Source organism: Chiloscyllium punctatum, chromosome 4 (assembly GCF_047496795.1).
Source record: "Chiloscyllium punctatum isolate Juve2018m chromosome 4, sChiPun1.3, whole genome shotgun sequence".
NCBI lineage: Eukaryota > Metazoa > Chordata > Chondrichthyes > Orectolobiformes > Hemiscylliidae > Chiloscyllium > Chiloscyllium punctatum.
This window is the reverse complement of record NC_092742.1, coordinates 139,837,407-139,850,647: the sequence shown is the minus strand read 5'-3', so window position 1 is coordinate 139,850,647 and position 13,241 is coordinate 139,837,407.

The window sequence follows — 13,241 nt, the reverse complement described above, 5'->3', positions numbered from 1 at the left end:
ATAACCTCCACCATTTTGGGTGGTACTATCACGGTGTTTAACAGGGCAGACTTCGAACAGATCTAGCAGCTCAAATCTGGATATTCATAAGGTGTTGTGGGTCATCAATTGCAGTGGAATTGTACTCCCGCATAACTTCATGGCCTGGCATATCCCTCTCGCAACAATTGCCATCAATCCAGAGAATCAACGTTGGTTCAATGGAGTGTGCAGGATGGCAGGGGCAGCACCAGGCATACCTGACAATGAGGTGTCAGCCTGGTGAAGCCACCAATCAGGACTACTTGTGCACCAAACAGCATAAGCAGTAAGTGATAGACAGAGCTAAGTGATCCCACAAGCAATTGTTCAGATCCAAGCTCTGTAGCCCTTCTTCATCTTGTCGAGAAACGTTGGGGGCAATTAAACAATTCACTGGAGGAAGAGATTCCACAAATAACCCCTTCCTCCATGATGGAAGAGCCCAGCACTTCAGTGTAGAAGATAAGGCTGACGCATTTGCAACAATCTTCAGTCAGAAATGCTGAGTGGATGATCCATTACAGCCTCCTCCAGTGGTCGTCAGCAATTCAGTTACCAGTCATCAACCAATTTGGTTCAGTCCACACGATATCCAGAAACGATTGGAGATACTGGATACTCCATAGGGTCCATAATATGACAACATTCTGGCAATAGTACTCAACATTTGTTCTCCATAACTTGCCACTCCCCTAGCCAAACTGTTTCAATACAGTTACAACAATGGCTTTTCCTCATTATGTGGAAAATTACCCCAAGTATCTCCTGTATATAAAAAGCAGAACAAATCCAATCCGGCCAAATACCACTTCATCAGTATCCTCTCGATCATCAGTAAAATGGTGGAAGGTCTCAGTGCTTTTAAGCAGCATCTGCTCAGCAAAACCCTGATCAATGACGCCCAGTTTGGGCTCCACCAGGGCCACTCAGCTCCTGACCTCATTACCGTGGTTTAAACATGGACAAAAGAGCTGAATTCCAGAGGTAGGGTGAGAGTTACAGCTCTTTAAGTCAAGGCTGCATTCGACCCTGTGTGGTATCAAGGGGCCTTAGCAACACTGGAATCAATGGGTATCAGAGGCAAAATCCCTGCTGGTTAGAATCATACCTGACAAGTAGGAAGGTGGTCATGGTTGATGAAGGTCAGTCAAGTCAGCTCCGAATCTGTAGGAGTCCCTCGATCAGTGATCGAAAACTTCTTCAGGGCTACTTCATCAATGACCTTCCCTCCATTTTAAGGTCAGAAGTGGGGATGTTCACCAATGATTGTACAATGTTCTGCAATATTTGTGGCTCCTCAGAAACTGAAGCAGTCTATGTTCAAACACGACAAGATCTGGACAGTATCCAGGCTGGCAAGTGGCAAGTAATATTCAGCCCACACGAATGCCAGACCATGACCATCACCAATAAAATACAATCTCACCTGCACCTTGGCATTCAATGGTGTTACTATCACTGAATCCCCCAGTATCAAATTCCTGGTGGGTAATCATTGCTCAGAAACTCACTGGTCTCGCCACATGAACACAGTAACTATCAGAGCAGCTCCAAAGCTAGGAATACTGCGGCGAATAACTCACATCCTGACTTCCAAAAGTCTGTCCATCGTCTACAATGCATAAGTCAGAAGTGTAATAGGAGACTCCCAATTTGCCTGGTTGAGTGCGGCCCCAACAACACTCAAGAACCTTAATACCATCCAGGACAAAGCAGCCAGTTTGACTGTCCCTTCACCCACAATGCTCCACCATCAACGCTCAGCATCAGCAGCAGCATTGTTTTACTATCTACATGCTGCCATGAAATGATTCACCATAGATCCTCAGAGACCATCTTCCCAACTCACGACCATGTCTATGTAGAAGGACAAGGATAACAGATTTATGGGAATACCATCTTCTTCAGGTTCCCCTCCAAGCCATTCACCATCCTGACTTGGAAATGTATCACCGCTCCTTCACAGTCACTGGGTCAGAATCCAGGGATTCCCTCCCTAATGGCATTGGAGATCAATCACAGCAGGGGGACTGTAGCGTTCAACAAGGCAGCTCACCACCACTTTCTCAAGGGCAACTAGGGACGGGCAATAAATGCTGGCCCAGCCAGTGACACCCAGATTCATGAAATAAATAAATAGAAATTAACAGAGGAAGGTTGCTGAGGTGTCGCAGGGATCGGTGCTTGGGGCCCAGCTGTTCACAATGCCCTTTAAACATTTGGTTGCTGGAATCAGATACAATATATCCCAGCCTGCTGACAGCACTAACGGATGTGGGATTGTGAGTGGGTGAGGAGGATGTAAAAAAGCACCGAGAAGACGAAGACAAGTGGAGTGAATGGGTAAATACGTGACAGATGGAGAACAATGTGGATAGAGGTGACGGTGTGCTCTTTGGTGGAAACGATAAATTGGCAGCCTACCATGTGGAAAGGTTTGGTAGAAACATGTTGATCTACAAAGGGACGTATGCTTCTTTTTGTTGTTTCCTTCTGCATAAACCTCTGAGATCCCTGCAGCGCAGTGTGTTCTGCAACCAGAAGAAAATGCTGGGCATGGCATTGGCACGCTGACCAGTGTACACAGACCCATCAAGTGGGGAGCTGCAACACTGAAAAGGATCTGCATCTCCCTGTACACCAGTCGCTGAAAGGAATATTGCAGAAAGAGAAAGCAGTGAGGAAGATAAATGGTGTGTGGACCTTCATTTCAGGGGGATGTGAGTCCAGGAGAAAAGGTGTCTTACTGCAGCTGTACAGGGACTTGGTGAGGTATCATCTTGAACATTGTGCAGTTTTGATCTCCTTACCTAATAAAGGACAAACCTGACATTGATGGAGAGCAGTGAAGGATGACCAGACTGATCTCTGGGATGACAGGCTTGTGGTGGGAGCGGAGTTTGGGGTGACTGGGCCAGTATTTCATGGGGTTTAGGAAAATGAGTGGAGATCTCAGTGAAATATACAAAATTCTGACAGGGTGACAGATTGGAAGCAGGGATGATAATTCCCCTGGCTGGGACTTGTAAAACAAGGGGCCAAAGTATTAGGTGCATGCAGTCACTCTGCATTGAGATGATAATAAATGTCTGCTCTCGCTGACTGGGGAACTTGGGGAATTCGCTCACACCTGGAAACCGAGACACTGCTTATAAATAAGGATTTAGAGACAGTAAAGGGATGGTGGGAGAGCAGGAGTACGGTGTGGAAATGAAGGGCCAACCATCATTATATTGAATTGGGTCGCAAACTCGATGGACCAAACGTACTACTGCACCGCATATTTTATCGCTTCCCAAGGTTACTCACATTAACGGCTATGTATATCGTGTGGGGTAAGTGCATTGAGGAGATTTTTTTCCATGAACTAGAATGAGGAGGCTAAATGTGTTTTCCATTCCCGATGTTTCTGTGCAGTCTGTGGGAAAGCTCTGTAAATGTTGTCACAAGCTCTCAGTTGTTTGGAAGGACGTTTCTGCAGGGTCGACAGGACTGTGTTCACATTCCCTTTTCTGACACTGATGCTGAGGCCGGGTGTTCTGTCCAGTTTCATCCTTTCAGACCTCGGAGTAGTTTGATACAAATGAGTGCCCTTGCTTGGGGTTCAGAGACCATTGAAATGTTTATCACATTTCAGGGTCTTTGGAGTCAGTTTTAGTCCAGCCCAGGAAATCATGGGAGATTCACTTCCTAAAAGTACATTGGAGAAGGAAATTCTGTTTACAATCGATATTGGCTTCAAGGTCACTGTTACTGACCCCAGATTTGAGAGCTCGATATTTTATTAGTTGTTTTTAACTTCCACCTACTTCCAGAGCATTAGCCTGGTCTGGATTAGTAATCCACAACAGCACCATCTCCACATGGGGACCTATCGGAAACCACACTGAGCAGGTTATTTCTGTGCTGCTTGAAAACTCTGTCAAAAAGAACTCCCACCAATTTGACTGTCATGATGGGACTGAGCAGGTGGTAATTGGTCAGATTGCAATTATTACCGTTTTAGGGGACGGGACTAAATTATGTAATTTTCCACATTGCCAGGGAGATGTCAGAGTTGGAGCTGGAATGAAACAGCTTCCCCAGGGACACGGATTGTTGTGCAGCACAAGTCTTCAGTCCAATTGCAGAAATGGAGGCAGGATCCATTGTCTGTGTCGTATCGACTGTGTTCACCTGTTTCTTCATGTCACGTGCAGCAAATCAAATTGGTTGAAGACTGACATCTGTGATTTTGTGGGCATCATGATGAGGGTGAGGTGTGTTATCAACTCACCAAAAGATGGTGCAGATAAAACATCCTTCTCTTTTACACTGATGTGCAGGTCTGCTCCATTATTTAGGATAGGGATGTTTGTGGAGCCCTCTCCTCCAGTCATTTGTTTAATCGTCCATCATCATTTATGACTGAATGTGACAGGACTGCAGGGCTTCGTTCAGATCTGTTGGTCATGTCCAGTAGCTTTAATGAGTTAGCATCAGGTTAAAGTTCATGTGATTCTGACTCTGACATGTTCACCCACACTCGGCACTGAGCCATAGATGGTGTTGATGGTAATGGCAGACCGAGGTGTTTCCCTGGCAAAAAGTTACAGGTTGTGGTTTAATGCATGTCTGCTTCTCCTGCTGCTGTGGTCTACAGCACTACGTGAATACACAGTTTCGAGCTGCAATATCTGCAATGTAATTCTGCTGTCTGTTCCCCAATTCTCACTGAGACCCATTCACCCATCAGCCCTGCACTCAGTGACCTAACCTGGTTTCTGATGTGGAAATACCTCCATTTTCAAGCTCTCACTCTACTGAGGGTCTGTCTCTCCGGGTCTTGCTTCCAACCTGACACATTCCGCAAAAGCATTTAACTGATCTTAATTCAAATGTTTAATTCACCTGAATCATTTTCCTTGAGAAATACCATCTTCTGTGTTTAGAGTCAATGTGTTTCCTCTGTTTCTTTCCCTCACCATGATTAAGAGCTCTGTAGTGTCAGTGATGCCAGCGTTATGTAGTCGCAGAGCCAATGAATTCTCTGGATTCCCAATCATCTTCATCACATTGTATATTTTCTCTTTTGGTTTGATGCATTATCACTTATAGCTGTCTTGTTCTCCCATGAGTATGTTTCAAGTTCTTGGGGTTGCATTTCTGGTATTATCTTTCGAATTATCCCCAGACCCTCCTCCCATTGATGCTCCATGGTCTTTCCTGCTCAGCTCCCCTTCCAATTAACTCTGGCGAGCAACGCCCGCATGTCTTTGTAGTTACATTGCTCAATTATAACCACATTACATCTTGAAGATAGGGTTAGATATAAGCTGAAAGAATGAGTTTTGGGAGATGGGACACGAAGAATAATTGGTAGATTTCTTAACTAGATACAAAGGGAGAATGAGAGATAGGATATAGATATGGAGATGTGGAAAATGAGGCAACCACATTATCAAAAGAAGTAGATGAACATCCCCCAATGTTTTGGCAATGCCTGTGTGCTGTGCTCCTTTGTACAGTGCATGTACAACAGAGTAATATGTTCAAATGCTGAGTCTGATGCCAGAATATTTATCTCCAATAATATGACAGACACTAGTTTTGGAAAGAACCCAGCAGGCCAACATATTGAAGTCCCGGTAGAAAGGGGATTAACTGAAATAAATTGGGACACCACAATCAAGAATTTGGAGCACACATCCTGGTAAGAATGAGAGATTAGAGTTAGGAATCCCAGAAAAGGAGGGAACGTTGAGAGGATCAATACATGTTTTAATGTTTTATCACATTTATACATCATATGCATCATTTTTCGTTAACTGTGTCTCTGTTGTTCATTTACAATGTGTTGCGCACATATGAAAAATGCGACTTATCTGCACACACACATTGATTAAACAGTCTATATAAAATCATTTTTCCACCATTGAAACAGTCCTGTTGTTGTGTTACGTGGATACATGAACACCAGCTAGCCACCAAAAGACATGACGCACTATCACTATGTTCCATACATACAGACAAAGAAGGGCATCACTTTGACTGGGACAAAGCACACACACATACTAAGACACGCAAGGACCTTCTTAGAGGAATGGTATTCTAACCAGAAGTCCATCAATAAACGCATCAGTTTAGATCCTGTCTACATTCTCTTGTTAAAATAACCGGAAATGACATCACCCACTTTAAGAAACCACGACCTATAAATAGAGAAGCGGGACCTACCACCAGAGCTTCAGCAGATACTCTCACTGATGATGTCACCTAATAATGGTGACGAAACTTCTGAAAACATACCTTCAAGTTCAGCGACCTAACTTGCAGAGATATGAATTGTTATTTGTTGTTTATTAGTGAAATTTAGGAGTTCTCTGTGGATCATGTTTTCACAGATTATGATGTGAGGTGAGTTTTTCTGGGTGTGTGGTTTTAATTAACAGAGGGATTCGACATTGATGTCATAACAGTTTGGGGCCTTGCCGTGTGGCATTTGGACCGACTTGAACAGATTTGAGATGCAACAGGTCCCAGCAAATTCCAACTCATTGCAATTAGTGACTTTGATCTTCAAATAAAACCAGTGGGAAAATTCGTTTAATGTTGTTACTTGTGGTTAGTTAAATGAAAAGTGAGGGAAATGGCTTTTAACATTACTAAAGAGGATCCCAAATTTTCCAAGGAAGTTTAGAAAGACAGAAGGAGGACATTTTTTAGAATTAGCAAATAGGTTGGAATTGGGTTTAACCAGGGAGAAAAGGGAAGCTGAAATTGTAATGGAGTTGGTTAAGCACTTTGATGTATCAGAGAAATAGGCAACTGCAGTAGAGTTATAAAAAATTAAATTGCAAATGTGGCAACTGGAGTTAGAAGATGAATAAACGGATGGAAACAGAGAGACGAAAGATAAAGAGAGGAAAAAGAAAGAGAGGGGGGATTTGAAATTCATAAGTTGGGAATTAGACAAGAAAGTTAAATTAACAGGATGGAGATGAAGGGAGAACGTAGGGATGTATACAACTAGGTTAGTAACTTGCCATATTTCGATGAGAAAAATGTCAAAACATTCTTATTTCATTTGAAACAATGGCTAGGCAGATGACGTGTCCAGTGAACTTGTGGGTAATGCTAGTTCAGACTAAACTGTTGGGCACAGCTGGTGAGGTATGTGCAGCGCTGTCAGATGAGGGGGCAAGAGATTATCAAGATGTCAAATTGGCTATTTTGATTGGTTATGAATTGGTACTAGAAGCATATAGACAGAAGTTCAGAAAAATAGAGACGGAACCAGGTCAGACTTATATTGAGTTTGAAAGAATTAATCACAGTCATTTTGACAGGTGGGTGCTGGCCTTAAAAATGGATAAGACCTGTGAGGCTTGAAGGGAGATTAATCTGCTGGAGAAGTTAAAAGACTTACTTCCAGAGATAGTAAGAATTAATGTGAATGAATAGAAAGTTCAAGAAGTGAGAAACGCAGCAGAAACGGCAGGTAAATTTGCATTGTGGCATGTGATGAAATTTAGCTTCTGGCAGGAATTTCATCCTGTGAGGGATACAAATTGGGAGAAGGGACGATCACACATTACAAAGCGAACGGTAGCTCACAATAGTTCACTACAGGTGAAGAAAGAAGCCCAAGGGTGTTGAAAGGTGGTGAAAGGCCTCAGGTGCTCTCACTATAACGGAGTGGAACACATACAATTACAGTGCTGGTGGTTTAAGAAGGGCACAGGGAAAATGTTGTTTTCACTGCAGTAAGCTGGGACACACCGTGATGATCCTTGAAGGAAGGCACTTTGGGGAAAGATGTGGTAGAAGAGGCTAAGCCCAGTGACATTAGTGAAACTGGTAAAGGAGACCCCAAGTGGAGCCGAGAATCTGCAGGAAATTGCACAGCCGAGGCAAGGGCTGGGTATGGAGGCAGTGCCTGATCTCTCTAAAGAATTCACCTCTGTAGATAAAGTTTACTCAGAAAGAACAGGGGGAGAAGGACAAGAAGTTATAATTTTGTGAGATACGGAATCTGCTCAGTCTGTAATAGTTGAGAAGTGAGGTGCCGGAAAAGCACAACAGATCAGGCAGCATCCAAACAGCAGGACAATCGAATATCAGGCAGAAACCCATCGTCAGGAACATGGTGGGGGTACAAGGGGGCTGAAAGATAAATACGAGGGTAGTAGCTGAGCTGGTGGGAGGGTCACTGGGAAGGCAATAAGAAGATATATGTGGGAGTGACAGTGATATGTCGGAGGGTAGGGTGGAGTCGATAGGTGGAAAGAAAGATGGCTAGTTAGGGCAGTCCAAGAGGGCAGTGCTAGGTTGTACAGTTGGATCTGGGAGATGTTGATGGAGGGAAGATTTGGAATTTGGTGAAGTCAACGTTGATGCTATACAGTTTGAGGGTTCCAGCTGTCCGACCACCGATAGGAGTCCTATCACCCTCCTGTCCGACCTATCACCATCACACCCTCCCTGCATCTACCTATCACCTTCCAAGCTCCCTTCCACCCAGCTCCACCCTCACCCTCCCATTTATTTCTCAACCTCCTTGCCCCTCCCTTACCCCCCACTTTCCTGATGAAGGATTTATGCCTGAAACGTTAACGCTCCAGCCCCTCGGATGCTGCCGACTTGCTGTGCTTTTCCAGCCCCACACTTTACAACTCTCATCTCCAGCCTCTGCAGCCCTCACTTTCTCTCACCCTCTAATAGTAAGAGATGAAAATGTTTTTCACTCTTTCTGGCATGTTCATCAAGAGCGTGTTAAGTTGTGGAATGGGGATAGAAATTCCCTTGTGTAACATCAGGATGGAATGCCAAATCAAGATTAGGGAAGTAACAGTGACAGTGAGTAACAGAGTGTCAGTTCCAGGAATACAGTTTGTTCTTGGGAACGATTTCGCAGGAGGCGAGGTAGGATAGGCACCCCTTGTAGTGGAGAAGCCAAAGGAAGAGTAGGAAATTGGTGAGTTAAAAGAAAATTACCCAGGAATTTTTCCAGACTGTGTAGTAACAAGATCCAACTGTCATAAGTTACAGCAGGAAGGAAAAACGAACGAAAAAGCCAAATGAGTTGATGCTCAGTGAACTGACCCCCTGTTTGATGTAACGGTGCAGGAAAAACCTGAACAGGCAGAGGATCAGGCAGAGGGGTTTAGTCCAGAAAGGCTAATGGACTTACAACAGATATATACACACACATTCACACACACATACACATGCACACACACAGAAAAGGAATCAGAATATATTGTTGAACGTTATTAACTTAAAGATAGAATCATAAAATTAAAATGGAGACCCCGATAGGTTACTGCAGAAGGGAAATGGGCCGAAGTGCACCAGATTGTGTTAGCAGTAACGTACAGTGTTACGGGTAGCTCATAAACTCACTGCAGGCAGTCACTTAGGTGTACAGAAGACTCAGGCTAAGGTACAGAAGCATTTCTAGTGGCCTGGAATGTACAAGGACACTGTTAAGTTTTGTTGTATGTGACATACATCCCAAATGGTAGATAAGTAACAGGCAGTAATAAAACCAGCACCTTTCTTGCCAATTCCTGAATCCGAAGAACCTTGCACGTGGGTTATGATTAATTGTGTCGCTCCCCTTTCTAAAGTAAAAGTGGAAACAAATACTTTCTGGCTACAATGGAAATGTCTACCAGATATCCAGAGGGAATTCCATCATTGGAGTGTTAAGGCAAAAAGGGAAGTGGGGGAGTTGTTAGCTTTATTGACTCGCTGTGGGCTGCCCAGAGAGATTCAGTCAGACCAAGGGTCTCATTTTACTGCTCAGCCTTTTAAGGAAGTCATGGCTGGCTTAGGCATACAGCACTTCAAATCAAGTGCGTCCCATTCTGAATCACAGGGAGCCTTGGAAAGTTAGCATCAGACGCTAAAGACTATGTTAACAGCGTAATGTCAGGGTTGGCAAATGATTGGGATAAAGGTGCCCCATTAAATTGTTTGCCATTAGATTTCACAAATCTAATGTTTGCCATTAGATTTGCCATGTCCCAAATAAATCTACTCACTTTACGTCCTTTGAGTTAATATTCGTACATGAAGTGAGAGGTCCTTTGAAATAAATTAAATATAAATTGACAGGACCGAAGTCGGAAATCTCACATCTGGATTATGTGTATGAGCTGAAGGAGAGACTAGATAGAGTAGGTGAGTTAGCTAAACAGTATCTGAACAGCACAGCATAGAGTGAAGCATGTGGCAGATAAAAACACTGAAACTTTGAAGATTTCCCGTGGGGATGCCGTATTAGTATTGCCACCAGTTGTAAGAAATCTCTTCAAAGCCAGGTTTTGTGGCCCCTTTCAAATAAAAAAAATGTGGAGTCAGTTAAACTATACAGTAAAGATACCAGAGATGACAAAAAACTTTATCGAGTATTTCATACGGATGAATAATGCACCAGCCACATTTAAGACTCAGAAACAGAGTTGTGGCCATATGAACAAATTTTGCAGCTTATCTTTATGATGCGGTGATCTTTAGCAAATGATTGAAAGCTCACATGTTACAGTTGGCAGAGCATGTTGAACGATTACAAGAAGCAAACTTGGTAATAATCTTAAAGAAAACAGAATTCATGAAGGCAGTGGTTACGTTCTTGGGATATTACATTGGACATGGAAGGTTCACCCCATCGAACACAAAGACGAAGGGCTTTGAGGAATTTCCACGACCATCGTCGAAGAAAGAGGTGCTTCGATTTTTGGAACTGAATGGATTCTATCGGAAGTTTGTTGCTAACTTCAGCAGCGTATTGGCACCACTGATGGATTTATTAAAGAAGAACACAGAATTGTGGTGGACAGAGCAATGCCAGGAGGCATTTGAGAATTTTCAAGCAGGATTAATCACCACATCAGTTTTAGCTACACCAAATATTTTGAAACCCTTCGAAAATTGTGTTTCATGCTCGGGATATCGGGGTCGGAGATGTATTGATACAGAAAGAGGATGATGGAATTGAATGGCTAATTGGCTACTTGTTGAAAAACCGCAATATCCACCAGAAAAAAAAAGCAAAATCTCCATTATTGAAAAAGAATGATTAAGTTTCACACTGGCATGACAATATTTTAATGTTTATATGACAAACAATTTGTCAGAGATGGTTGTGGACAACGACAAATCTCTCGCATTTTTTGGAATGTTTAAAGACCAGAATATGAGACTATTTCATTGGAGTCTTACCTTACCGACTTTCAACTCACAAATATGTACAGGCTGTGGCTCCTACAATGTGATAGCAGATGGGTTTTCGCGGATTTAACGGAAAGCAGTGTAGATAAGACTTGACTTATTTCAGTGTTGTATTGGTGTGCAGAATTAATATGAATGGTATAACTGAGATTAATACTTTTGTATTTCATATAACTGGGATTAAGAATTAGAGGAAAAGAAATGTAGCCATCTTTTCATTCTGCTGGTTCATTTTATTTTCTGAAGCAGGAAGATGTTATGAATCCAAAAACATGTATGGGCACTTTAAGACAGATCGGGTTTTGTTGAATAGAAATTAAAGCCACAGATGCCAGCTAAAGGTCACTCTGTTCCACATGTCACCATTAGCTGAGAAATGGATACCTGAGTTTTGGTTCCTGTTTTGACAGCCATCCAAATGCAACCAAAGAGTTTAAATAACGCTCAGGATACCAGAAACCAAAAGAATTTGAATATTATTGTTTGGGCACCTGGACAGCAATCAAATTATGAGAATTACTATATCATGGGGAGTATATAAACCCAGCATTTTGAAAATAGAGGGAGAGCCACTGCCATCCAACAGCAGTGTAACTACTGTAGAGCAGGAGTGCTAACTGGCCATCCCAAACACTCTCTATCAAAGGTACATGTTCATGTAAACCTACTTGCAATAAAAAAAACATGACCCCGGGAGATCAGCAGCTGAAAGAGTGAACACAGCAGGGAAGATAGAGACTGTATGGTCTTGAGATTTTAATCTTTCATATGTGGGTTGTTGGAACAGCACATTTTTACAGAGTTGGAGTCAGATAGTAAGTAGCTAAGAAAAGAGGGGCTTGTATTTGCGAATAGTTGTTGTTTAGTGTTCACATTTAATGTTAAGAAACTAACTTGATAATTTTTGTTTAAATAGTCAAATGTAGGAGATCTGTGCCGCTCATATTTTAACAGATTACGAGGTAAGGCGAGCGTTTCTGGGTGTTTGGGCTTAATTAACAGAGGGGTTCGAGTCCACCTTGTAAATGTCCATCCACACTAACCCCATTTCCCTGCAGTTTGCCCATACGCTTCCATTCCTTTCCTATCCACGTATGTATCAAAATGTTTTTGAAATGTCGTTAATGTACCCCCCTTCAACCATATCTACTGGCAACTCATCCACGTACCAGCCCTCTGTATAAAGAAGTGGCCCCTCAGGTTACCTTTTATTCCTTCCCCTTTAACCTTAAACTGATCCCCTCTAATCCTCGATTCTCTACACTTTGGAAAAAGACTGAGAGAATTAACCCTATCCATACCCCTCGTGATTTTATACAGCTCTATAAGGACTCCCTCAGTCTCTTACACGCTAAAGAAAAGGTCCTAGCTTGTCCACACTCTCCCTCTAACTCAGACCATTGGATCCTGGCAATGTCCTTGTAAATTTCTTCTGCACTCTTTCTAATTTAATAACATCCTCCCCATAAGAAGGTGACAAAGCTGAACACAATACTTCAAGTGCGGCCTTACCAAAGTCCTGTGTAACTGCAACATAATTTCCCAACTTCTATACCTCAATATCGTGCCTGATGAAGGCCAATGTGCCAAAAGCCTTCTTCACTGCCCTGTCTACCTGTGACTCCACTCTTAGAGAACCGTGCACCTGAACACCAAAGTCCCTCTACCCACTGCACCCCTTAAGACCCTCCCATTCACCATGAAACTCCTACCTTGATTTGAGTTTCCAAATTCCAAGACGTCACACTTCTCTATTAAATTCCATTTGCCATTTCTCGGCCCATCTCCCACCTGATTAAGGTCCTGCTGCAATTTTTGATAAACTTCCTCACTGATCATGCTCCCAATTACTTTAGTGTCATCTGCAAACTTATTTAATCATACCTTGTACATTCTCAACCAAATCATAGATAACAAACAGTAATGGACCAAGCCTCCGGTCTGACAAACATCCTTCCACTCAACCCTCTGCTTCCTACCATCAAGCCAACTGTGTATCCAAT